The sequence below is a fragment of the Chionomys nivalis genome, chromosome 17 (genome assembly GCF_950005125.1).
Source record: "Chionomys nivalis chromosome 17, mChiNiv1.1, whole genome shotgun sequence".
Taxonomy (NCBI): domain Eukaryota; kingdom Metazoa; phylum Chordata; class Mammalia; order Rodentia; family Cricetidae; genus Chionomys; species Chionomys nivalis.
In genome coordinates this window covers 23,830,879-23,858,037 of record NC_080102.1, presented here as the reverse complement: position 1 = coordinate 23,858,037, position 27,159 = coordinate 23,830,879, and the positions used below count along the sequence as shown (strand labels likewise).

Genomic DNA, 27,159 nt, shown 5'->3' with positions numbered 1-27,159 from the left:
ATAAGTTAGAAACCTTCTTCCCCTGAGGTCTGTAGACTGCCATATTAAGGCCAAGCATGGCTATCATTGATGTTTCCGACGCGCCAGTCTAAGCATCTGGTTTCCAAATTAAGTCTACAAACACTCCTTTTTTTATTTGAGAAGCTGAGGTTCAAGGAAGTATCATTTGCAGGAGAAAGGAAAAGGCCATTCTCTAACCTGGGTTCAGACATCGAAATCCCCTTATGCTAGCTAGATCATCCCTGTGCTATCCTGACCCCAAAGGTTCTGCTTCCAGGCACTGGGCAAAAAGAGAGAGATGGACAGAAAGGAACCGGTAAAAGTGGACAGGGAGAAGTCAGGAAAGATTGCAAAGCCGTGCTCGGCAGGATGGAAGAGAGGCTACGGTCCTCTCCCGGTATCTCAGTTTTAGCAAGCCACACTTCAAGGCCAAGGTTTTCTGCTGACAAGCCCCACCCCTGCCCTCTGTGGGCAAGGACGAGGCCCACCCTACGCATCCCCTGTAGTGTCCTACTCGGGCGCCCTGCAGTGTGCCGGCGGGCCAAGGGTTAAACGCGGCGGGAGCCCCCGGCGCGGGGCAGCCGCGGGCCCGGAGTGCTTAGTCAGGATTCCGATTTCCTGCCGAAGTGTTTGGATTTCCTGCAGCCCGCGCCCGCCGCCGCCGAGCGGGATCGAGCGAGAGGCTCGCGTCGCCGGCCTCCTCCCCCTCGGCACATGGTCGCCCGCCCCTTCCTGCGCCGCGCTCGGCTCCCGCGCCTCGCCCGGCCCCGCCGCGCCCGTGATGGAATAATGCCCAGCGGCCCGCCCGGTCCCGGTGAGTGGCAATGCGACGGGGCGGCGGGACGGGCACGGTGGGGCGCTGCACGGCTACCCGCACCCCTGCGGGCTCCGGATGTCCCTGTTCTCCAGGAGTGCACTACCCCCGGGGTCTGGGGGCGTGTGGGGCGCGCGGCCGGCTCTGCGGGGCTGGCCAGGCCATCCAGGGGCTCCGCATCCGCAGCTCTGTTGAGCGCGTTCTCCTGCTCTGCGGAGGCGACCCGGGTTAGGGGAGGATGCGCCTTAGGCGCAATGCTCCGGTTCCTGGACAAGGTCCGGACAGCCGCCGGGGCGCTCTCCCGGTCCGTGGGGACGTTCTCCCGGTCCGTGGGGGCGCTTTCCGGGTCCTCCTGGGCACTCTCCCCTCCGGTTGGGGCTCTCTCCTTTTCTTCTCGGGCGATCTCCCGGCCCACTGAGGCGCTCTTCTCCGTCTCCCGGGCACTTTCCCGGTACTCCGGGGCTCTCTCACCGCCAAGCTTGAAGGCGCGGGCACCCACCGCCGCATTGTCTCTGCCGCAGCGGAGGAAAGTTCCGCGGGACCCGGCCTGGACATGGCGCTGCCAAGCAGGCCCCAGACCACTTACTTAAAGCAAAAGAAATCGAAGGGGGTTGGTAATCCCACTTGGGAGCTGAGAAGTACCTTGTATTTTCCGCTTGTACCATTTGGGGACCTGCTGCTTTTTGAGAGCAACAGTAAGTTTGAAAGAAAAAAAGAAACTCGCTAGTATCTGCTTTTCTGTTGTTTGATCCATCATCTCCTGCATTCGTAAGGCGGGTTCTTTTTTTTTTTTTTAAATCAGGGAGAGGATTAGCCAAGTCTAGACCATCCTTAACTTGACCTTAGTCTTAGCTGTACAGTTCCAAAAGACCACTTTGTTTTTTGTTCATCTACTCCATCAGGTTGTCTTAGCAGAACTGATTCTGGGATAGCGTTGGTACGGGATTGCTGAGTAATGTTTTGAGACTGTAAGTCACAGAATTTAATTTTTAAGCGTTTCACGTCTGTTGTATCCTGAGTGGCCAGGTCTTCTCGCTGAGCCATTGAAAGACCCCTGTGTAGGGCCATTGGCGGGGTGGGGGGTGAGGGGTGGTCCCGTAGAGAAGAAAAGGAGCTCAGAAAACAACTGTTTCCACTTTTTGTTCACTTGGAATGGAAGCAGTTCAAACAGGTTACCTGGCTTGTCAGAGGGCACGTGACCACTTGGTGGCCTAACCAGGAGCAGCTAGCTTCCAGTTCTGGAAACTCCAGGGCTGGGCCGCTCTGTCTGTGTCAGATTATGATCTCCTAGCTAGGAACCAGCTGGGGGTTGTGCCTTTCAACTCTCGCCACGTTAGCACCTTCTCTTGGTCGCTTATCTGTTATTGCGGCTGTTTTTGAGATGCGCAGTTATCTGAAAGAACGTATTTTGTGATAAGGCGTTTTTTTAAATTTCCCTATTGAAAAATGCATAATTATTTTTAGTACCTTGTATGCTGGTTTTAAAAGCTAAAAAAAATATTCTCCTGTTCACTGGTGCAAGTGAATTTGGGGTCCAGCTATCAAACAGATTTGAAATATACAATTGTAGTTATTATACAGGGGACTGCTTTTCTCTACTCTGTCCTTTTTGTTGAAAACATACAAACTCCCAAGCTCCAAAAGGGCAGTGTCTTGACACAGAATGTGCTGTGAGATTTTTCTGGAGTCTTACTTTTGAATCCTCCTCTTGCTGTGAGCTGGGCAGCCCACCTATTTTCCTCCTCGTGAACACTGAGTGGCTGGCTTTTCATTTTTAGTATGTGATAATGTCGGAGAGCAAGGACTTTCTCACAAGCTTGCCATTTGGCGAAGGAAATTGAAATTCCTTACACCTCTCCAGTCCTCCCCACCCACAGCAAGCCAGATTTTTCAAAACCAATGGAAGCCTTGCAGGCCCAGAGATGAATGTGTGCATTCACTGAGCCCTCCTGGTCCAGACCCTCCTCCCAGCTGCCTGCTCCGTGTTGTACCAGGTGGCTGTGGTCAAGAGGAAAAAGAGAACTCCCCACTTATTAACCTGTGCTGTTGGTGCATTTTCCCTACTACGGTCTCAGTTGTGTGTGATAGGATCTTCCTTACCCCTCTTCGCTGTCTCTTCCCCTATTCTTTTTCTCTCACTGGTGTGTCTTGCGTAGGTCCCAGAGGTCTTTGCTAGCATTCTGCCCATGTGATTCCTGCATGAGCAATGCTGACAGTGACATTGAGCACTTTTTGAGTACTTGCATGCTCTGCACTTGTTTCCTCCTAAGAAGGACCAAGGAAGCCTTGGGGAGATGGCTTCACTGAGAAGAGTGTTGGCTGTACAAGCATACAGATCTGAGTTCAAATCTCTGGAACTCGTATAAAAAGCCAGGCACCCTGACTCAGCTCTGTGATTGCCTGAGCTTGCTGGCCTGCACTCTCTAGGTACAGTGAGAGACCCTGTCTGACCCCAGTGTTTGCTCATGGGTATGTGCATGCAGACACACACACACACACACACACACACACACACACACACACACTAGTGTTTCCCTAGAGAGGGGACTCCTTGGGAGCCTTTCCCAGAAAGGACAGCCTTTCTCAGATTCATCTGGATTGAGTCATTCTTTCTTGTATCCAGTAAACATTTGCTAACTGGCTCCATTGTGGGAGGTACTGATCATGCAAAGATGAATAGCACCCTGTTCTCAAGGCCTCTTATTTTTAGACCCATCTTTCATTGTCGGGATTATATTCTTTTGTTTAATTAATCAATTCCACAACCATGTATCGAGCACCGGCTCTACAGTAAGCCTTGCATGGAGTTCCTTGAATACTGGAAGGAGCGAGATGGGGCCCCACCCTCCCGGAGCGTGCATTGCACTGGAGGAGAAAGGCATCTGGGAAGAAGCTGGTAGCTTCTAAGGCCTGAGAACTTGAAGGATGTAAGTTCTCCCAGGAAATCAAAAGAATGAAGCCGAGGATGGGAATACAGTGTTGGCTCTTGGTTTACCAGGGAAAGCCTGAGGTTGGAAAGTAGAGAAAGAAGTAGCTAGACTGAGAAGATGTGGGGGAAGGACATTCCGAGGAGATGGGTAGGAATCAGGAGGGCTCCAAGTATTCCAGGAAGTGAGCTGAGTCAGGAGCAATGAGAAGAACGGTAAAAGGTGGGGTTGAAGAGTGAGATAGAGCCGAGTTAGCACAGCTTGGAAATCCTCCCATCAAATGTAAAGGGAGCATTAATGAGTTGAGGCTTAGAAGTTGAATCTTACTGACATTTTAAGAGACTGCTTAATGAAGAGTGGGTCATAGAGAGCAAAGAGCAGATGCAGCAAAGCTGCATCAGGACACCTTTTGCTGTTCCAGGAAGTCAGTCGGTGGTGCTATAGACCAGAGTGGTAGAGTGGAGGTGAGAAGGAGTTAGTGGGTCCCAGTCAGGGCTTGGCAGTAGAATTTATACATGATGGATTATATAGAGATAATGTGGGATGGTTGGGGGTGGGAAGAGGACTCAAACTTGAGTCTTTGGATCTATCTCAGGCAGCTTGAGGAATGGTAGCATCATATTGCAGACAAGGGGGAATGTAAAAGGAGTTAGGTTTGCGGTGAAAAAAACTGGGTACTGACTGTGCCGAGACTGGCATCCCTACGAAAGTCTCAGGCGGATAGGAGGGCACAAGACCTTAAACTGAGAGAAGACAAAATGCCAAGGATGGAGACATTGTTGTCAGCCTGAAGCTGAGCCCCTGGGGTGTTTATTGATATCCATCTGCTGGGTCATTTCTCTGAGCCTCTTTTATGATAGTCCATGCCTGGTGTATTCTTCCTCTCTTGTTGACTGGCTCTCCCATTTATCTTTTAAAATCATCCATGTCTTTATCTTCTGAAAGATGCCTCTAAGTTCCTGGACCACTCTTGGATCCTTGAGAACCCTCAATCATCCTGCTCTTCTGAACTTATCTTTTCTTCATACCTTATGCCTATAAAACATTTGGACTGGTCCGATGACATAGAAAATACTAAAAGAAAATGTAAGATCCATTTACATGTCAGCGGTTCTTATCGATTAGAGCGATAGCATGTAAATAAAAATAGTATTTTTTTTAAGGTAAAGGTAGTGATAATATATTAGTTTATCTGTTGCTGCAGTAATAAAAGAAATGGCATAGGCCAGCCGACAGAATTTTACCATCTTAAATCTCTGGAGGTCTGCAAATTGCCTTGGTGTTCTCAAATCAATGGAAGTCCTAGAGCGGTAGTTCTCAACCTGAGGGTCTCAACCTCTTTGGGATCGAGCATTAGGAAGGCTGAGAACCACTGCTCTAAAGAGAACTTTCCTTTTCTTTTCTTCTTTTTCCAGCCTTAGAAGCCCCCTGTGTGCTTGGGCTCATGCCCTCCAAGTCAGCCATGTCCACGCTAGTTTTCCTGCTGCCATCTTGACTCATGCTTTAGATTATCTCTCCTACTCTTAAGGCCCCTTTAAGTGGTTTGTTGGGTTTTTTTTTTTTTTTTTTTTTTTTTTTTTTTTTTGATTTTTCTAGACAGGGTTTCTCTGTAGCTTTTGGTTCCTGCCCTGGAACTAGCTCTTGTAGGCCAGGCTGGTCTCGAACTCACAGAGATCTGCCTGCCTCTGCCTCCCGAGTGCTGGGATTAAAGGCGTGCGCCACCACCGCCCGGCTCCCTTTAAGTGTTTGCCTTGAGCTGTGCCTGTAATTTCAGCTGTTGTCCCTAGGTTTGTTTTCCCCCTATGAAGCTGAGGCTGACCTTGGACTTTTGATGTTCCTGCTTCTGTCTCATAAATTCGAGGATTACAGTTGGGATTATGAGTGTACATCACCATGAATATGGAGTGCTGTGGCTAGAACCCGGGACTTCAGCCTGCTAGGCAAGCGTCAACATCTCCAGCCCCACTGTCCTTACAAGATGGGCTAATGATGACATTGCTTCTTTCTTCAGCCCTCAGTCCTTTTTGCCATGTAACTGAGCGTGTTCCCAGGATACCTCTGGGGTTGGTAGGGGAGGTGCTGCGGGTGGTCAGGGGAGAGGTTGCTAACCCAGCAAGTTAGGCAGGTCAGGGACATTTCCTGTGACACTAGTGATGGATGTTTAGTCCTTCCTCTGTACTCTGCTTTGGGGAGTTAGGCCTGACCTGATGATTTCCTTCTTATTCCACCTCAACAGTGAATTAAATTGTCAGCCATGAGAGTCCTCCCAGCTTACCTATCCTCACACCCTCTCCCCAAAACCTCCCTAAGGGCAGGGGACTGTTCCTCTCGTTGAAAATTGGTTTATGACTTGTTTCTCAGCACTTCACGAATAGCTAAAACCTTGATTTCGAAGTCATAGCTAGTGTTCGCAACAGGCGCCAGCCCTGTTCCCAAAGACACAAGAGGGGTCAAAAAAGGTCCTGTGTTAGATCAGGACAAATATGTCTGAAGCCTTAGGGGAAACACAGAGGACCCAGCTTGCTAGTGGTGCATGGGTAGGTGGCCTTATTGTCTGAAAGCAAGGGACTCAGTCATGATGTGTCGTGCAGCCACGTTGCTGGTAGAAGGTAATTAGGACCAGATTTCAGCAGGCATTCAGTTACAGAAAATGGGCTCCTGTCCCAAATACTCCTGGAAACTAGACACTTTCCTGAGATCGTGCAAGCACTTTGGAGATCCACATTAGCTCCTCTGGCCTCCAGCATGCCGGGATGCAAGTTTTTGGCTAGCTGAGGCTCTCCTTCATCCCTGATATACCCCTCCCCCTCCCCCAGGAACTCCAGGAGTCTCGTAGTATTTCTGGAGTTTCCTCTTCTTCCTCTGCCTCCAGCCTGGAAGTATGAAGGTGCACTTGGAAAGACAGGAGCGAGCAGGTTCAGCCTCGCCTAGGGGCCTAGTTGGAGTCTGGTTTGGGGCGAAGAAGAGCACACCTCACACACTTCCTCCAGGCATGGCAGGAGTCCTGCAGAGGGAGACTCCGGTGGATCTCCATGGGCAGGACAGTCAAGAGGGCAACTGTACCCGGTCTGAGAATGCCCGCCCTTCCCTGGTCGAAGCTTAGCATGAAGTTTTGGTCAGAGCCCCTCTGCCTTCATAAAATCCTGCATGTGTGGAATATCCCATGTGCACGTTTCACTGAGGCCCTCTAAAAAGGTTGCTTCGTCAGGCTTTGTAGTTGTCCCGAGTTCTGAGACTGTCAATGAAGCAGGATGGCCCGAGGGAATGGTTACCAGTAGACTCAGGGCTCCACTCCTGACCCAGCTGCCCCTTCTAATATGCACTAACTATCTAGACTTGACCGATAAAACATAAGGAGAGCATGAGAGGGATCCCTACAGTGGCTTTGTTGCCATCATCTTTAGGGAAACTACTCACGGGGTTGTCTTTCCCAGAACATTTTGAAGGGGATTGGTGGGACACCATTGTTCCGTGTGGTACTGAGCAGAAAGGAGGCAGAGTCAGGTCCACAGGCTCATGCTGGCCAGCTCTGCTGCTTTACTTGTAGAATATTCCATCCTGAAGTTTTCAGTTTTAATGACTGTTCATGCCACTTCTGGAAATTCTTTTTGGTTTTTTTTCCAAGTCATCCTTGAAGGGCTAGGGAGATGGCCCAAACTAAAGAATGCTTTCTGTTCAAATCACCCTTGTCTTTTAGCCTGGATCCTTCTCCTCCCTTAGGGCTTCTCATCTGTTTTATAGCGTTTCAAACATGCCGACATTCACTTTCAGACTGACCTGAGATGCCCACTCTGGATTAGCTACTTCTCCTATTTGTGGTGTGTTTTGATTTGGGGATGTGGTGGTTTGTACCCCAGGAGGACCTCGCCTATCCTGTGTATCAGAAGTGTCTTTCTCTACACAGTGGCTTTCTGCTTCTGCAGCAGCCCTAAAGCTTTCTTGAGTCCTTGACTATTTCTGCCAGAGCTTCTGGGATGAACTTTTGATCACTAGACTCTTGGTATAAGAAGCTTTCCATACCCAGAGTGTTCAGTATTTGCAATGGGAATCATGTGCCTCATTCCTTGCTTCAGATCCTAAGGCAGTGGTTCTCAACCTGTGGGTTGTAACCTATTTGGGGAAGGGGGGTGCTGTGGAACAATCCTTTTACAGGGGTCGAATATCAGATATCCTATATATCAGATATTTATATTACAATTCATAAAAGGAAAATTACAGTTATGAATTATAATGAAAATAATTTTATGGTTGGGGGGTCACCACAACATGAGAAACTGTATTAAAGGCTCACAGCATTAGGAAGGTGGAGAACCATTGTCCTAAGGCTCTCTTGCCACTTCTCTGGACAGATGGAAAGAATCGCTTGGGCCCTCTCTTCAGAGAAGACATGGCCTTTACAGGGTCTTGGCTTTGTGAAGAGGTCTCAGCTTTCCTTCCTTCTGGTAGGTACCAAGTTGGAACCAGGTGGCTTAGATCATTCAGGCTTCTTAAGAGGACTGGAGAAGAAAGAACATTCACAAAGATGTAAAAACTTTCATTCTGAGAAAAAAGAGTCAGGGTCTATATGAGCACATTAGCAATGAACGGTTGGCGTCAGGGGTGGGATGCCGTGGGCAGGATGTTTTTCTAGCATGGGTAAAGCTCCGGGTTAAATCTGCAATACTCCATAAACTCGGTGTGATGATGTACGCATGTATTGTCATTGGGTGGTCGAAGCAGGAGCAGTTCGCGATCATCTTCAGCTACATAGCAAGTATGAAGATAGCCTGGGCTCCATGCAAACCTATATCAAAAGAAAAAAGGGTTGAATTTAGATGGCAAGCATTTTTTTATATTTATTTATTTTTTTATTATGTATACAATACTCTGTGTCTATGCCTGCAGGCCAGAAGAGGGCACCAGACCCCATTACAAATGGTTGTGAGCCACCAGGTGGTTGCTGGGAATTGAACTCAGGATCTTTGGCAGAGCAGGCAATGCTCTTAACCTCTGAGCCATCTCTCCAGCCCCCAGATGGCAAGTATTTACTGAGCTTGCTCTTAGGTTCATCTGCTGTCGGTACTTACTTCCGGTTAAGGAGGGAACCTGGTTCAGGGACCCTGTGACCGTCAGTGTTTAGCATTGCCTAGTAGTGGTGAGGAATGAAACTGTCTCTGAAGAAGAAGCAGGGGAGGGGAGAGACAGAAGATATAAAAAGGGCATAAGAGTATAAAAGCTTACTAAATTAAGACTGGTCTAGGGGTTGATACTGACTCAGAACAGTAGCTCGTTCCTGGATCCACCTTCCCTGCCAGATTATGGTGGGGCAGCGGAAATGGGCAGAGTGGGTCTTCATTGGTTAGTTTCAGAGCTTGTTCAATCAAATAAGGGCCACTCTCCGATGTACTGTGAGCAGTTGGGTTTGGGGGAGCTGAGCTAGCTCTTGGGGCGTACTTCCTCCACAGCCTCCATGGGGATTCTGCAAATGAGTGATGTCCTGCCACCAAGAGCTATTACGGGTGGGATCACTGCATTTAGTGAGCTTTGACCCCCTGTTCTCTTAGCCTGCTCCTCTGAGTGGTGCTCTTCATATGTGTTTAAATGGCCTGTCCTTTGGGCAGGCCATTATTCTTGCCTAAGGTGATTGGGCGAGTGGACCCCAACATTTTTCATCATGCCACGGGAAGCCCCGGACTTGGAGGCAATGATGATAGATATTATTCCGTGTGTGTGTGTGTGTGTGTGTGTGTAGGTTTGTCTGCCAGTGCCCTGAGCAGTTTCTCTCTGTAACTTCCACTCTCCATCATAACCATTTGAAGAGATAAGGTGTTCATCACCCTTGTTGCACACACAGGATAACTGAGACGTGCTAGCTTCCTCAAGGTCATATGGGTAGGAGGTGGCAAGACTTCAGGCAAGGCCATCTGAACTTGGTACCCACCTACACACTGTAAGAGACGGTCCTGCCTTTGAAGAAAGATGTGAATCATGTCCTGATTCCTCATATGACCCTGTAGGGGCCATCCTTACTCTTTCTCATCGCCTCCCTTAGCTTTCATTTCCTTTCCTGTAAATAGTGAGAAATCTCACAGATTTTTTTTTTCGGTGTTAAATACGCACTATATAAGGAAAGTGCCTGAGCTCTGGGCACATGATTGGCTCAAGACAAAAGTGAGACAGGAGTCTTCATTTGCACGATCCATTGGGGAAGGAAGCATGGGGAAGCTCAATCAGTTTGAAGAGTTTTCCTGCGTGTTTTGCTTTGTGCCAGATTAGGATTGCTGATGGCAGATTAGAAGCTATGTACCCAAGTACTTGTCATGCAGGTGAAGAGAAAAGTGTAATGTAATGTTGGATCTAGGTCCCTCCCCCCTCCCCACAGAAGAACTGGCAGAAAGCGGCCCTGAGTTTACAGGGCCCGAGATGTCGTTCCAGGGAGATCTTGGTAAGGGAGAGGTGCCACCTGAGCTTGGGGTAGCATTTCTATTAGTGGCCAGTGAAGAAGAAGAGTCCAGTCTGAGAGACAGTGGGTCAAATCCTGTGGCAGGGGTATGCCGGGTATCTTGGAAAAGGTCTAAGTGTAGCATTATTTGCTCAAGGAAAAAGGTAAACCTCTTCAGGACTGCCTCTGGAATTCAGTTGTCCCTGCCGTTTCCTGTCCCCCCCACTATCATGGAACTCTTCATGTGGAAACTCAAACAGCAGCGTCTTTAGAGACCTTCCCGTAATAGCCTTTAGCAAGCTTCCTCTCCTAGGACAGTTACTTCCTCAGGCCTAAAATAGCCTGGCAGAGGGGTGGAGGTGTGGGATCTCTGTACACTGCACTGTGTGCTGTGGTGGCTTGGATGTGCTTTAATTGTGTACCCCAGGGTCTGAGCCTCTGGGTGGTGTTTTTGAGAGGCGGTGGGACTTTTAGGAGGCGGGGAGGTTGTGGGGGCAATAGGTGGGGTGAGGGTAGGAGGATGGGATGGGGAGCTACCCTGAGAAGGTACTTCTGCCATGCCTCAAGAGGGTCGTTACAAAGGGAGCCAGCCTGGTTCCACCCAGTTATCTCTGCCTCCTGGCTCAGAAATGTGAGTGCTTGCTCTGACACATGCTGTCACCGTTGCCAGCCAGCATGTGCCACCCACCATAAGGCCCTCACCAGAAACGTGCTGATACAAGTGTCATGTTTTCTGGACTTCTCAAAACTGAAGAGCTTCATATACCTTTTGTATGTTCCCAGAGTCAAGCATTCGGCTGTAGTAGTGAAACTTGTATTAATTAGCGTTCCTGTTGCTGTAAGCAGTGCTTGAGGAGAAATAAGTAACTGCTTTAATCCCAACACTCAGGAGGCAGAGGCAGGCAGATCTCTGTGAGCTTAAGGCCAGCCTGGTCTACTGTTACACAGAGAAACCCTGTCTCGAAACAAACAAAGAAATAAGTAACGATTTAGGTTATACTTTGAAGGGACAGTCCACTCGAGCCAGGAAAGCAACACAGGAGCTTTGATGTCGCTGATCACGTGGGTACATAGTCACTACACAGAGAGAGGCGAATGCTCAGAGAGAGGAATGTTCAGCTCATTTTCTGTAGCCCATGGAATGGTTCTGTCCAAATTTAGTGTCTGTTTTCTCACCTAAGTTAACTTAAAATAGAAACTCCCTCAATGACATGACTAGAAAACTGTAGCTCTTGTTGAGCTGGCAGTTTAATATTAACTGTCCCCAAAGTCTCAAAACATGGATGCAGATGTCATGGAGGTAAGTAAGTGGGACTGCGGAGCAGACGCCAGCACATGCTCGATATCATTTCTCCTTCTTTCTTGCTGACAGAACACTGGTCTTCAAAAGTCACATTCCAGGGACTATTCAGGAGGTGAGGGAAGCGCCAGTCATCACCATGGTCTTATCCTCTTGGCAATGATTGGATTAGGCACGGGCTTATTTTTTAATTCTGGCCAATGCCTTATGATGACAAATTGGCAAGATGTGGGATTTCTTAAAAAAGAAATTTAGGACTGGGGCTAACTCAGTCGGTAGAGCGCCCCTTGACATGCATGAAACCCAGTGGTCATTCTCCAACTTGGTCTAGTGGAGCATGCTTGTACTCTTAGCACTGGAAGATGGAGCGTAGAGGATAAGGAGTTTGAGGTCGTTCTTGTCTACACAGTGATCTTAAGGCCAGTCACAAACAAAACAAACCAACAAATTTGTGTTACCATGAACTGTTTCATGCAGCCATTGGGACAATGAGAATGGTACTTAACTTAGGGAGAACATTTCGAAGATGTCAAAGCAGAAGGATGGAAAGAATGAGACACTAAATATTATGCTCATTTTATATATAATATATAATATATATAATAATCTGCTCCGTTAGCACCCCACTCCAAAAAAAAATCTTAATCAGTTGGGTATGCTGATGCATGCCTTTATTTCCTGCATTTGAAAAGCAGGGACAGATGGATCTCTATGATTTCAAGGCCAACCAGGATTATATAGTGAAATCCTGTCTCAAAACAAACAAAACAAAACCCCAAACTAAGCTGAGCTGTGGTGGCTCCTGCTTTTAATCCCAACACTTGAGAGGTAGAGGCAGGCCACTGTGAGTTCACTGTGAGTTCAGGCCAGCCTGGTCTACAAGAACAAGTTCCAGGACAGGCTTCAAAGCCGCAGAGAAACCCTGTCTTGAAAAAACAAACAAAAAACAAAAACAAAAGAAAAGCTTAACAACTTGATGGCTAGCCATGTCATATGACATTTAGGTCTCGTCTTTCACTTAACTTGCGGCTGCCACTCTGCAGGTCTCCACTGCGCTGTGTACATCTACGTCTTCACTCCTTTGCTTTTCCACTTGAATTTTCCTTTCCCTCCCTTTGCCTTCCCCAGATGCTGCTTTCTCTCTGAGGATGACTCAAATGTGCTTTCTCTGCACCGCCTTCTCAGACCCTTCTGCCTGCAGTTATCTTCTTGAGTACCATAACACTTGACACCCCGTCCCTCTCTTTCTCCCCTACCTCTTTCTTTATTAAGTGCCGACTGGGTACGTCTGTTGTGTTGTGCATTAGCTCCATCTCTGACCATCTGAGACCTCCATGTCAATGCAGACATGCATGCACAGAGAGCAGTGATCAGTGTGCTTTGTGCTATCATGCAGGCACATACAGTACCGTGGGATGCTTATAAAAAGGCATCTGGGTCTGCCCTGTAGGGAAGGTCAGAGAATCATTGCTAGGTATTATGTTTCGCTAGGTATTGTGTGTGTGAGTAAGAGAGAGATGTATCATTTGCACACGCAAGTATCTGGCTGCACCTACCTCTTCACATATGGAGGCCAAAACAGGGCATCAGGTATCATATTGTTTCATTCATTCTTTATTCCTTTGAGGCAGGGTCTCTCACTGAACCCAGAACTTACTTTTTTCCCCTTCATGTAGGCTGGCAGCCAGCAACTTCCATCAATTCTCCCATCTCTGTTCCGCTAAGTGCCGGAGTAAAGGTGTATATCTGCATAGAACCATTTCCAGCTTGTTTCATGAATGCTGGGATCCCAGTTATGCTTAAGCAGCCCATAAGTGCTGAGCAATCTCTCTAGTCCTTGAGCTAAATCTTTAACAGTAATAGGGAACTGGCTAGGAAGGAGCAGAAGGAAGGGAAGGGGCATCTAGTTGTAAGAATATTGATGGTAGAAATTGATGGTTTGTCCTAGAGACTGTGAGGGATGTAGGATGACTGTATCCTTCTGATGTTTTGAGTAGGCTCCCTTGGGGTTGGAGGGGATGGCAGGAGCCACATCCTGAAGCTTCATGTTTGTCTTGATGATACTGAGGGCTTATAGTGTAAGAACTGCAGAATCGCCATTGGAATGAAGACACTGGGTATGGGATTGCATGGATCGGGGGAGTGAGGGCAAGAAGTGGGAGAGACAATACCAGTTAGGGTTCCCTGGTAGAGTGTGGGTAGGAAGAGAGAGGGAAATGGTTGGATAAGCAACAAGGTTGGATGTCATGTGGACGGTTTGGATGGGGATGTGAGGAGGGAAGCCATGGCTCGGTAAGACAGCGTCATGCCTGTGTCTAATACCTAAGACTGTAGCCTTTGTGGCTTCCTGATCTGCATCCCAGGGAGGACTATTCCTGACCCCAGTGGAAGCAAGCCTGTGTCTTCTCTTCTTTCCTGTCATCTCTACCTACACTAGTAGCTCTGAGGGTCCTGTGGCAAAAATTGGAGCTGTGACATGGTTTTCCTGGTATTCATTCCGGCTTCCTTGGGTGAGAAGAAAGGCAACTTGCAGAACGCTCATCCCTCGTTGTTTTTTCTCTGTTGTTGTTCTTCTGCGCATCTAACCACTAAGGAATAAGTGGACTTCAGCATCCAATGTGCAGCCCCTCTGTCTGCCCCACAGTTCCCGCGCCAGGCTCCCATGTAGCTACCACAAACTGCCCAGCCATTTCGTAACTCACCGTTTGCCTCTTAGTTCATCCTTTAAACCACCGACTGCTAGTTGAGGTTCAAGCTTCAGAGGGGGCCACCTTCCCACCTAATGAGTTTTGGTCTCTTTCCCATGCTTAGGGAGGGGGAAGGTCAGGCAAACAGGACTCAGTTGGGTCTAACCAGCTTCAGACCCAGCACCTTTAACGTGCACTCAGCGGAGCTCTCATCTTCGTAGTGCTGCAGATGGCTCGTTTGTCTTTCATGATGTCTTCTTTCTCTATTCCTCTTTAGCTTAGAGTTTGGCAACATGTGCTTTGTCGCTGAGGACTAGAAGGACTTGTGCCCTGGTGCTCAGGGCTTTTCACATAGAAATGGAAGGCAAACCTGTGTCCAGTGCTCTTCCTGTGGCCGCTGGACTTGTAACCGGACAATCACGTGCTACCTCTTAGAGACAGATTGCTTGGGTCCTGGTACCTAGTGTGTCATGCTGAAGAAGGGAGAGTCCCCAGAGGCTGCTGTCACTGGAGACAGTAAAAGCGGGTGCTTGTATAAGCAGATGTGCACGAGTTAGGTGGTGAAATAGACAGATGTTGCTCTTTGAAGTCTTTTTCTTCCTAAAGCATCTTAGTGGACAGGACATGAATGTGTGGGATGTTCTCATCTTGGAATGGGTTTCAAGTCAGTTGGGTTTCGAGTTCAAGTTCACTGTGGATGTCTTCAACTTCCAGTATGAGGAAAGGAACCATGGGAGGCATTTGCAGGTAGCAGCCAGTGTCAGCAGAGCAAGCAGCAGCAGCAAAGCTTCTTAAGTGGTAGATGGCTGGGCTCCCCTGAGTCTCAGCCCAGCTCTGTTTGGTGATTTGATGACCTGAAGAAAGTTTGAGGCCTTTCTGAGCTTCAGTTTTGTTTCCTTTCAAATGGAGAGAAATCAGACTTCTGCTCTTGAGACTGTGGCCAGAGCGCTCTGAAGAGGTGCGTGGAGACCACTGGTACCTGGGGACCAGGAGAAGGGGAAATGGTAGCTGCCTTCATGAGAGTGGGAATGATTGTTGCAGGTTGAGTGAGTCATAGCCCTCCAAAAATGTAGTTTTAAAGTCCTAATCTCTAGAACCTTGGATTGTAAATTATTGAGAAATAAATTCAATCAAGTAAAATGAATTCATCAAGTGTGCTGGATTCTTCCTTCCTTCCTCCCTCCCTCCCTTCCTCCCTCCCTATTTCCCTATCCCCTTCCTTCCCTCCCTCCCTCCCTCCCTCCCTCCCTCCCTCCCTCCCTCCCTCCCTCCCTCCTTCCCTCCCTCCCTCCCTCCCTATCTCCTTTCTTCCATCCATCTGTCCATAAACTCTATGCAAGTTAGAGTTATCAGAGAGGAGGGAGCCCACAATTGAGAAAATGCCTCCATAGGATCAACCTGTAGTGTATATTCATAATTAATGCTGACGTGGGAGAGCCCAGCCCATTGTAGGTTGTGCTTCCCCTTGGTGAGTTGGTCCTGAAGTGTATTGGAAGACAAACTGAGCAAATCAGAAAGAGCAAACTGGGCAGCAACCTTCCTCCATAGCGTCTGCTTCAGCTCCTGCCTCCAGGCTCTTGCCCTTACTTCCCTCAGTGATGAACTGCACCTGGAATTATAAATGGAATAAATCCTTTTCTTCCCAAGTTGCTTTTGGTCATGGTGTTTTTTATCACAGCAGTAGAAACCCTACCTAAGACACTGAGTTTAATCGGATGGTATGACTGGGAAGGGGTGGAAGGGAGAAGAGAAAGAGCCTTGGAGAAGACGAGGAAAAGGAATCCTCGGGCATGCATCAGATGCTGGGGTGATGTGACTCTCAGCTAAGACTTCTGGTAGCTGTCACAAAGTAGGAAAAAAAGAAGGGAAGTTTCCCTCCTAAGGGCGTCAAAGAGATCATGGCCCTGCCCACATCTTGGTTTTGGAATTCTGGCCTCTAGAATTATGAAGGAATGCATTTTTTGTTGCTTTAAAACATCCAATTGTTGGTGATTTATTATGGTCCATTAGAGAACTAATATGGTGATGACAGTGGTGATGATGTGGTAGTGATGTTGGGGACGGTGACGGTGGTGGCGATGACAGTGACAATGATGGTGGTGATGGCAATGTTGCTTCTGCTGAAGGTGCTGAGGACAACCATAACAATGAAGACAGCAATCATTCATGATGACAATGATGATGGTGATGAAGACAGCCATGGCCATGGTTATGTGAAAAATGGTCATGATGACTGGGCATCTGGCCTAGGCACAAGAAAGTGATCACGTGTCTAACTGCAGCTGACGTGTGCCACTAATTTCTGTAGACGCTGGTATTTCTGTAGACGCTGTGCATTGGAAACACTTAGCATTAACTTTCTGAATGTTTTAGGAGGAGGGAAGACATCTGTATCACCTAGCCTGCAGGGTTAGGGCATGTGAACTGCTTACAAGGCCAGGTGACTTCTGATGTGCTGTGGGAGTCTTGAAAGAGAAATACCAAGTTTCCTAGAGACAATGGCTTTTGACTAGGAGTGAAAGGTGTTTTGTGGTCAAGGAGGGCAAAGACTGCCTGGGTACAGGAAAGTCACCAGAACCAGTGTGTGCGGACACTGGGGATGAAATTGGTGGTGGTTATCCCCTACCTCAGCTGTGAACTATACTGTCGAGAAGCCTTCTGCTGGGGCTGCGCTGCACCCTTTGGGCTCTCTTTGCAGGCACATTGGGAGAACACAGGATCTCAATGGAAAGAATACTGATTTTGTCTATTTCCCCTTTTAATGTGTTTTGCAGTATGCATTTTGTGTTTGTGCACATGTGGTGGGGAAGTCAGAGGTCAATGTCACTGTGTCTTCCTCTGTTCTACCTTTATTTATTTATTTTTGTTTGTTTTGAGGCAGTGTTATTTACTGCTTAGTTATACTGGCTGACCAGCATCCAGCAAACTCCACTGATTCATCTGTCTACACCTGCCCAGTGCCAGGATTTCGGATACGGGCCACTAAACCCAACTTTTCACATGGGTTTTATGGTTTAAACTCGGGCCCTAAAGCTTGCCCAGCAGGCATGTTGCTGGCTGAGCCTGCTTCCCAGCCCCCAAACACATATTTTTAGATGATGGAAGAGTAACCATGTGAGCCTTTTTCTGTCCTGGAGACAATGTGCTGCGGAACAAAGAACATAGATCTAGCCATCGGAAGCCTGACTGGCAAACCGAGTCTTTCCCTTGCTTTGTGACCATGGACAACTTCCTTTCTCTGGGACTCACTTTTCTCTCTTTCTATCCTTGCCCCTGACATCCACTGCAGAATATTTGGGAGCCAGCTGAAAGAAAACTTGCATGGCCTCTGGAAGACTCTGGATAAAGCTGCCCATTCTCTGCCAGCTCCAGCCAGACACAGGGCACTAAGAAAGGGCGTGGCAGTGTGCAAAATCCAGATGTTAGAGGCAGAGACGTGAACAGAATTGGAAAGGTTTTCATTTTGTGGTGTATGGGTAGACTTTTCTGTCCCATCAGCCACTCCAAATAACCACAGGGAGACTTCATATTAATTATAAGTGCTCAGCCTGTAGCTTAAGCTTGTTTTTAGCTAGCTCTTAGAACTTAAATTAGCCCATTTCTATTCATGTGTATGCTGCCCTGAGGCTCGTCGACTTCATGTACGCACTTCCCATTCTGCTTGCTCTGCTTTGCGTCTCATGGCGTCACCTCTGACTCCTCCCTTCTTCCCAGCATTCTCTCTGCCCCCCAAATCCTGGCTAGCCGTCAGCCAATGAGAGCAACCCATCTTCACAGTGTACTAAAGGATTATTCCTCAGCAATAGTGGGGCAAAGGTGTCACCAGTATCAAGAGAGTTTGTGTACCTGGGGACGCTTCTAGAAGGCCTGGATGGAAAACTCCCAAGTTCCTATTGTTCTCTAGTTTTTGAGATTACCATGGAGAAGCTGGTAAAGCAGAAGAAACTGGCTTTTGTGGTCAGGATGGCTTAAAAAAAGGCCCTTTGAACAGCAAAGCTGTTTCTCCTCTACCTGGCCAGCAGAAATGATCCCTCCCCTGCTCCTCTGCCGTTCTGCTCTGCCCGGTGGTCCCTTGTCTTCTTCCTTACCTATTCTTACACCTGGCTTAGAGTGAGGCACTGATGACAGCATTCTTACTGTTTATTATGTGATGATCAGGCTGCCGTTTGCCAAATCCCTAAGATAGAATTTGGACCTCATGAAAACATCTGCCATGTTGCTGTGTCACTGTCCCTTCCCCCTGCTGGCCCGTGGTCTCTGTGAGGCTTCACTCTTTCATCCAGTGCCCACCACCTGCTAGGTCTTTAGGAAGTGACTGAGCGAATCCACCTGGTCCCTTTCATCACCTGCTGAGCACGACATGGCATCGTTCCCAGACAGTGTCAGTGCTGATCCCAGCACATCCCTGGAAAGATTACCTTGTTAAAAATCCTCTGGCTACGAGGTGGGCCCTGGGCGCTTTGAAGGGAAGAGCAAATACAGAGATGTGTGTGGTCTGAGTCAGCCATGTTGAAGGGCTCTTAGAGAGTGGAGTGCTCTCCAGGGCTTGTTGGTATGGCAGAGACATGTATGCGACTGGCAGGAGAGGGGACACTCGGCTGCTTGACTGGCAGGCTGCAAAAGGGACGTTAGACTTCCCGAACTGGAGATCTAGAGAGATCAAAACAGTGTCTGTAGACATTGCTCAGTTGGGTTGGCTATGCAGATCGGAGAATGCATGGCCGTAATGATAGAAGACGATAAACAACCCTTCACTTATACCTCAGATCCTGCTTATTCCTGCCGTTTATTGTTTGAAACAGGGTCTTCTGGGTCACGGGATGATTTCCAACTCCTGACATCCTTGCTTCTTCCTGAGTGCTGAGATTACAAACTTGAGTCCCCATCCTCAAATACTCTTTATGATGGCTGTACAGGCTCTTTACTTTTTTTTCCCACTTATATACTTGTCTAAAAGCTTACTTCTGATGAGTTGTTGGAGGTGGAATTGATGGACCAAAGAGTAGGCACAGCTTCACGTGTGATGCATGCTTCTAAGTTGCTATTCAGGGAAGATGTCCAGCTCGTGTTTTTAGAGCAGGGTCTTAAGGGTACATACATCTTCAAATCCTTGTCAGTCCTGGGCAAATCAGTTACACTTTTCTTTGTAGAGTGGATAGGCCAAAGATAAGTTTTATTTTATTTGCATTTTGAATTTAATACATAATTTCGTAGGAAGTAGTATATGTATGTATGCATGGATTTCAATCACGCTTGTAAACAGACCCGAGCCAGTTGGAGCAATTTAGTTCTACTGCTGGCTACTGTAGTTTTGCATAGAGGTGGCTTCTAGAACAGACTTTGCTATTAGCTGTGAGCTCAAGCTGCTTATTCACCCTCCGAGGCCCTCAGTATCCTCATCTAGAGAGTGGCTGTGGGGAAGTAGAGACTCCATTTTATTATTACTTTTTTTTTTTTTTTTTGATTAAGAATAATGGAAAGAAGCCATTTTGGAGAAACTAGGCTTGAACCTTTGTAGTAAATGTTAAAATCCCCACATCAAAGGTAAAGGCTTATTCAAACCCAGGACCCGTGCCTCCAGCTCTCTCCTTCACTCCCTAGCTCTAGGCATTTTTGTGTGACTTGACATCGTGACAGTCAGTTACCACAATTTCTTCAGGGTAGTGTCCTTCCTCCCTGGGACGCTGACTCATGGACGAGAGCTGTGAGGACATAGAGAGAAAGGAAGGCAGAGGCTTTAGGGGGAGAGCTGTGTTTCTAAGGGCCATGGAGTGAGTCTGGACAGAGTTTAGGAGGGGCAGCGGAGAAGCCCAGATCAGGAAGGGGACAGGAAAATTCCCTGTGGGAATCACATAGGTCAGAGAGCAGCAGCTGGGAAAAGACTGTCCAATGGCGTCCTCAGACAGGCCTTCGTTGGGATGCGCTGGCTCCAATCATTCAGCTGTTTTCTTTGACACAGTCACATGCCCTTGAACTCCCACAGGTGTCTGTCGATGACTTTGCCTCACCTTGCTCCTCGGCTTCTTCTTCTTTCTTCCCTTTCTCCACCCTGCAGCTGGTGCACCATCCCTTCATGGTCTTCCATGTCAGACCTCCACCTCCGCTCTCAGGTTCATCCCCACTGTCCCGAATGCCTTTCATATTGGTCTGCTTGAGATGAGGGGGAAGGATGTCTGACCTGATGGGAGCTGTTTCTGACCATCCTGGTTCCTACAGAGTGGACCTCACTCTGTCTGTTGCTCAGTGCACCTTCCTTGGCCAAGCTTTCCTTCAGATGTCTGACACACTACCATGAATGTTCTTGTTCATGATTCTTCTGTCTCCCTTAGTATTCTGTGGCCTTGTCAGAGCAAATCCTATTGCTCTGTATTTGATGCTGCAGGTTCTGACATTGGTAGGCCTTCAGACACAGTATTTGGGAAGACACTCATGAAATTCACTTCAGTCAGCTAACATGGTGCCATAGTGATAAAGCAACAGATAGTCCCTTCGGTGTTTATAAAGTGTGAGGTTATTTTTAATTCTTCTTCAAAATGGGTGTTTCTGATTCCTTTAGTGGTCATACTCGAATGTAGGCCTCTTCTGCTTTTGTGGCCCTAAAGCTTCTCATTATTGTTCATTCCTTGGCAGAGAAGGAAGAGCTGGAGGAGACACATCCACTTCTTAAAAGCCTGTTCATGACTTACACTGTTTCCACCCTCCTTCCTAGCTAGAACTCTGACCCATTATCACCTTCAGTTTCAAAGGAGTCAGAGAAATGCAGTCTGGTGATGGCCCAGGACACTTAGTTGCCTGTAAAACCTAGTGAGTTAAGACCTGGTCATTGAGTCCATTCATAATGAAAGAGTGGGGATGTTTGGTGTGGAGAAGCAGAAGTCCTTGGAAGTGATGCTTGTGATCAGGTCCATAGCTGTCCAACTCCTTGTCTAGAGGAGCTGAAGTCTTGCCTGATCCAAGACACTATGATGCTACTTGGTGATGAGGACACTTCACAAGCTGTTAAGGGTGGGAAGGAAAGAGGGAGGCCATGGACAAAGTAAACTTGAACTTTGTCTGTGACTAGGCCCTGTATTTACGTTCAATGACAATGACAGTAACAGCTTACATGTCCTAGATGTGCCCCATCCTTACTTATAATTGTTCCTCCTTCATAGGTGCATGAACTAAATCCCTGAGCAGCATTTCTCCCAAGGTCACAGTTGAGGGCTTCAAGTTTCGGTTCCAGCAAGCTGGTGACGCAGCCGCCATTCCTGTTGACCTGAGCCCAACACCAGTTCTACCAGATGGATAATATTGCCACTGAGAGAGAATCATAATTTATGTTACAAGGAATGAATGAAGTCACCCTTGGGACTCCACCTAATAGTCTCATAGGAGTTGTAGTAATAATCTGAAACCAACCTAACAAAATAGGTATTCTTAGCTCTGTTTGCTGAGCTGATGAAGAAGTAAAGACTCAGAAGTCACACTGTAGGGAAGCCATTGAGGGTACTGTCCATTCAGAAGCTTTTGGTTTCAAGGAACGAGGTTGGCTTAAAGGAGACAGGAGGGAAGTATCCCGGGTCACAACTGTAATTCCAAAGGCCAGGCAATAGGCTGTTTTGTTCCAGCAGGAAACAAAACTCTCTTGAATTAGGATGGCTTCATAAAGGGTTGGCACGATACATACACAACTGATGTAGACGCGACATAAAAGTAACCATTAATCTTGTGGAAACATACAGTTCAGTGAGATTGAGTCCATTCATAAGAAGTGACTATCATTTCTGTATAGTTTCAAGATGTTTCCATCACCCTAAAGGAAGCCATGATCTCAGTCAACGTGTCCCAAGATTCCCCCCTCTTCTTCCACCAGTTGCCTTCCCATCCCTACGAATGCACCTTGGCTGCATGGTTCACGTGTACAGAACTGTCCATGTAAGGTTTCATTTAGCCCCTTTTAGTATTAACATTTTAAAGATCTACTCAATGGTATAGCATGTGCCAAAATTCCTTTTGTTTGAATGTTTGTTTTGGTTTATTTCTGTGAGATAGGTTCCTGCTAAGTAACCTTGACTGCCTTGAATCACCGTGTCCCCTTCATTCCTTTTTATAGTTCAATAATTCCATTGTATGGGTAGATTTCAATGTTTATTCATTTACCAGTTGATGGACATCTAAGCTGTTGCTACTTTTTGGCTGTCATGGCAAGTGCTGCTATGAACATTCGTTTACAAGTGTTTATTTGAGTTCATGTTTTCAATTCCTTGGGACGTACGCCCGGGATGGAATGGCTCAGTCATCAGGCAACTATTTTTAACCTTTGAGGAGCTGTCAAACCTTTGTAAAGTGGCTGAGTGATTTTACATTCCCACTAGTCAACAGACCTTTGCCGAGACTTGCTGTTTGGCCATGGTCTTGTCTGTGGCTGTCCTAATGGATGTGAAGTGGTGTGTCACTGTGGTTTTGCTTGCAGGTCCCTAATGACTCGTGTCTTTGAGCTGCTTCTCCTGTGCTTGCTGGGCACATCAAGGAGCCTTTAGGAAGGTGTGGGCAGGCATGGGGCAGTGCAACCTCCAGAGTGACAGCCAAGGGGTTCCAGTGGATGTGTGATTTTGAGGGGCAGAGAGGGAATGGCTGACAGAATTGTGAAAATATGAAAATGGTGGAGCCCTGGACAGAGCTGAGACTTGGGCTAAACGTGGAAGATGATCTTCAGCCTTCCCCCTCCCTCCCATCTCCTGTTGGGGCTTCTTGTTAACTATGATGTTTTGCTACCAGAGGATAGGGAGCCCCTCTGTGAGTTCAGAGTTCAGCTAAGGGCTGTCCTTGTGTGTTGGCATGTACCTGACATCAGTTATCAAACTGGCTACGGTTGTGTGGGGTAATGCCCCTTTTATCATTACCACCAGAGACACACAGACACACCAGAAACACACATCCTTTCTAAAACACTGAGAGAGGATTCCTCTTCTCTTTCATTCTCCCTCCTCCCTCATCTCGCCTACTTTCTTTGAGGTAAATTTTCTTTCCCTCTCTAATCCTGTACCATGTACTGTCTGGACATACATGGGATAGATAACTCAGTGTGCCGCAGCAGGGTTGCAGAGAAGGCTCCAGACTGAATGTGCAGTCAGATGCTAGCATTTACTGCTAGATCTGCCTGATGAGAGGCGGCTTCTCCTTGGGGCCATGGTGCTGTATTTGGATATTGCCCACAGCCAGTACACAGGCCAGTATCCCACTTGAGGCGAGCTGTCTCCCCGATCCTCCCAGGAGCACAAATCACACACACACACACACACACACAGAGAGAGAGAGAGAGAGAGAGAGAGAGAGAGAGAGAGAGAGGGAGGGAGGGAGGGAGGGAGGGAGAGAATTTTTTATTTTTTTAATTTTTTTTTGTGTATTTTATTTTTTTTCCTTCCTTTTTTTTAAATTAAATTTAATTTAAAATTTCCGCCTCCTCCCCGCCTCCCTTTTCCCTTCCCCAATTTCCCACTCCCCACTCTCCTCCCTCTCCCTCTCCAGTCCAAAGAGCAGTCAGGGTTCCCTGCCCTGTGGGCAGTCCAAAGTCCTCCCCCCTCCATCCAGGTCTAGGAAGGAGAACATCCAAACCGGCTAGGCCCCCACAAAGCCAGTACATGCAGTAGGGTCAAAACTCAGTGCCATTGTCCTTGGCTTCTCAGCAGCCCTCATTGTCCACCATGTTCAGAGAGTCTGGTTTTATCCCATGCATTTTCAGTCCCAGTCCAGCTGGCCTTGGTGAGCTCCCAATAGATCAGCCCCACCGTCTCAGTGGATGGGTGCCCCCCTTGCGGTCTTAACTTCCTTGCTCATGTTCTCCCTCCTTCTGTTCCTCATTTGGACCTTGGGAGCTCAGTCCATTGCTCCAATGTGGGTCTCTGTCTCTATCTCCATCCATCGCCAGATGAAGGTTCTATGGTGATATGCAAGATCTTCGTTAGTATGGCTATAGGATCGGGCCATTTCAGGCTCTCTCTCCTTAGCTGCCCAGGGACCTAGTTGGGTACATCGAGAGGGAGAGAATTTTGAATTTTTTTTCCCTGACCACATCCCATGAGCTCTGGAATGGAGTCATTGCTGAAGTTCCATTATTTCCTACTTTTGTCAATCTGTAAGTTCCTCTTCTTCTTCCAATAAGGCAATGCTCACCGATCCTATCTTCCAAGCGATGTCTAGCTATGCTTTCTTAATGCTGGGCTTCCAGGCTTGCTTCTTGCCAGGCCACTCCCTTTCACAGCCTTCACAGCATGGTGGTGGGAGGGGAGGGGAAGGGCAGTTCTTCCAGCCTCTATCTCCTGCCAGACTGAGCCAGGAAAACTGCTCTGCAGAGGAAGCAGACTGACGCAGGAATGTCCTGATCCAGCACACCAAGTCCTCAGTCAGGACCCCTGAGGGAATCTGGAAAGTGCCCAGCTGCTTTTCTGCAGCTGACCCCGGGGAAAGGCCCTGCCACAGCTGTGCGTCTTTGCTTGCTCTTCATGTTGGGGTGCATATGCATCTGGCCTTCGGTTTTGGTATGGTCTCTGTCGCTCTCTCTCCCTTTTTTTGAGACAGAGTTTCATGTAGTTCAGGATGGCTTCGGACTTGCTATGTAGACCCAGCATGATCGTGAACTCCTGGTCCCCCTGTCTCTATCTCTGGAGTGCTGGGATTTCAGGTGTGCGTGTGACACCACACCCAGAACTTCATGAAGGCTCGACCAAATACTTGACTAACTGGGCCATACCTCTGGCCCGATTTCTCCCATTTTTGCCATGTAGGGATGCGTTTGAGTCATAGTCATTGAAGATTTTGTGAGAGCAGGCTACCTCTCTTAGCAGGGTCAGGCTGCTAAGATACCAGAGTAAAATGTCTCTGGTGTGCTTTCTGTTCTCAAGAATCTCATACTACTTGTGAGATGTGGGTTGTAGGACAGACCCTTGCTTCTCCACCGGCACCTGAGGTCCCAAGGAGCTAGTAGCTGTTCCTTGGCTAGTAGCCAAGATCATATATATATGATATATATATATATCCTCAGTGAACTAATACATCTATCTTGATTAGATCCTTTTAATTCTTTATCATTTGTGATAAGAGCTCAGTGAGGAGACTGTGTAATATCTAGGAGTACTTTGATTTGCAGAGGGTTCTAGAAGATGGGGGCCTGTCAGGGCATCCCACACCACACATAACTAAACTGCCAAGCAAGAGGCTTGCAGGAACCAGTGTCCTGATAAGGTGTTGCTGATCCTTTGGCAAGTAGGAGTTGGACTCTGCTGGGAAAGTCTTGGCATGAGGTATTTGTTTGGTTTATTGATTCATCAATTCACCAAACATCTACTGGGCCAGGTACGTTCCTGGCTGCAGGGTCTTCTTGTTCTCAGAAGGCTTCTCAGGAGAGGGAGGAGGAGAGGAATGACGGGTGGCATGACCTGTAATTCTGTCTTGCTCACCAGAGAGTTCTTCGAGAAGTCTTCCATTCCAGGTGGCGCCCTGAAGCCCACAGCGTGTCATCCCATGTAGGTGACCCCCAATGGCTCAGGGAGACGCCCTGGAACTCCACTGAGTCAGCGCATCCAGTTCAGTGTCCTGTCACGGTGCTGCCACCCATTCCACTTGGAGACAAACAGCTGTTGGAATGGAAAATATTTAAAGCCTCATTAAAAAAGCAGGGAATCTAAGATAATGCCATTTTGAAACCGAGAGAACCCTCTTCTGTTGGCAGGCAGCGACGTTTCTGAGAAACAGATTTTCAGAGAGGTGTTCAAAGTTAGAGCAGCTTGGTCCTAGTGTTCCTGGGTCACATAACTTCTCCAAGTATGGCAGGAAGATAATTTATCACTGGGTTTCCTGTTTAGCTGGAGAAAGTAGCATGCAAGGCTACTTGCATGTATGAGTGAATATCTCTCTGTCTCTCCATCTTTCTCTCTCTGTCTTTCGATATAGATACAGATCTAGAGAGATAGAGAGATATCTCTATATATTGATATATATGTATATATAGAGAGGTCTCTCCTCTCTCTCTATATATATATATAGAGAGAGAAATAGTCTGAAGTATAAAAGGCATTCCCACCTTCCCATTTTGACAGTTCATGCAGAAGTGTTTCAAACCCGGCCCATTTTATTTGCTTCAGAGAATGTATTCTGGCAGCAATAGGTGATTCTGACTACCTGCTATGCAGCAGGAATTCTTAGAGCTATAAAAATGGACAATAATAGAACCACTGCAGCACTAGAACATTCTGATGTACTATCAAGAAACCTTAAAACAACATGTGAAATAGCTCGCCTATCTTGGCTTATCCCTGGAGGACCAAGTATGTACCGTTTTGAGTCTAGAAGGCCAAAAGTCAAGAGAAGCATCAGTTACCCATGTTTTTCTAGAAGGTCTAAATCACAGCAAGCCCCTGAAAGTTACTCTTGTAAATTTCTCTATTATTAAGAAAAAGTTTCCTATGTTCAGTCTGCCCTCAACCTGGCTACATAGCCAAGGATAATTTTCAACTTCTGATCTTTATTCTTCTCTTTCCCGAGGGCTAGGTACAGAGGTACCACGTCTGGCTTGAGGCTACTTTTATTATGCAAGCTTTAAATACTAGAATACCCGGATTCAGAAAGGTGAGAAACTTACCTGAGGCTCAGCAAGGGAAGAGGCAGAACTTCCTTCCATGTCACTTAACTTTCAGGTTGAGAGTCCCCTAAATGCAAACCTTCGCATTTGCATCTGGTCACAGCTGTAGATGGAAACAGACTTAGGGCCTTGAAATAACATGCATTTACTGTCATATGTTTCTGGATTTTGCAACACTGCCTGGTAGAACACACATTTGCACAATGAGCAGTTTCCTGAGGCTGTGACATTGCACTTAACATGTTAGAATTTTCTCTCTGTCTGATACCCTCCCGTTCCAGCTCAAAACATAATATCCTCATCCTCTGGCTTCATGAAGTCACTCCATCCAGTCATTTGCATCATTTTTCTGCTTTGTAGTAACTTCTCCTTTCGTAGGTATCCACAACTA

At 47.4% G+C, this 27,159-nt stretch overlaps 1 protein-coding gene across 4 annotated transcripts in view; it reads left to right on the top strand.

The window, feature by feature from the left end:
* Positions 1 to 315: 315 nt before the first annotated feature.
* Asap1 (ArfGAP with SH3 domain, ankyrin repeat and PH domain 1) overlaps positions 316 to 27,159 on the top strand; it is a 286,462-nt gene continuing 259,618 nt past the window's right edge. For 2 of the 4 annotated variants that reach the window (XM_057791274.1, XM_057791272.1), the window contains exon 1: positions 316 to 814. The gene's annotated coding sequence lies outside the window, so the exon portion shown is untranslated. The remainder of the gene's footprint in view (positions 815 to 27,159) is intronic. The other 2 variants (XM_057791275.1, XM_057791273.1) reach the window with 1 other exon arrangement.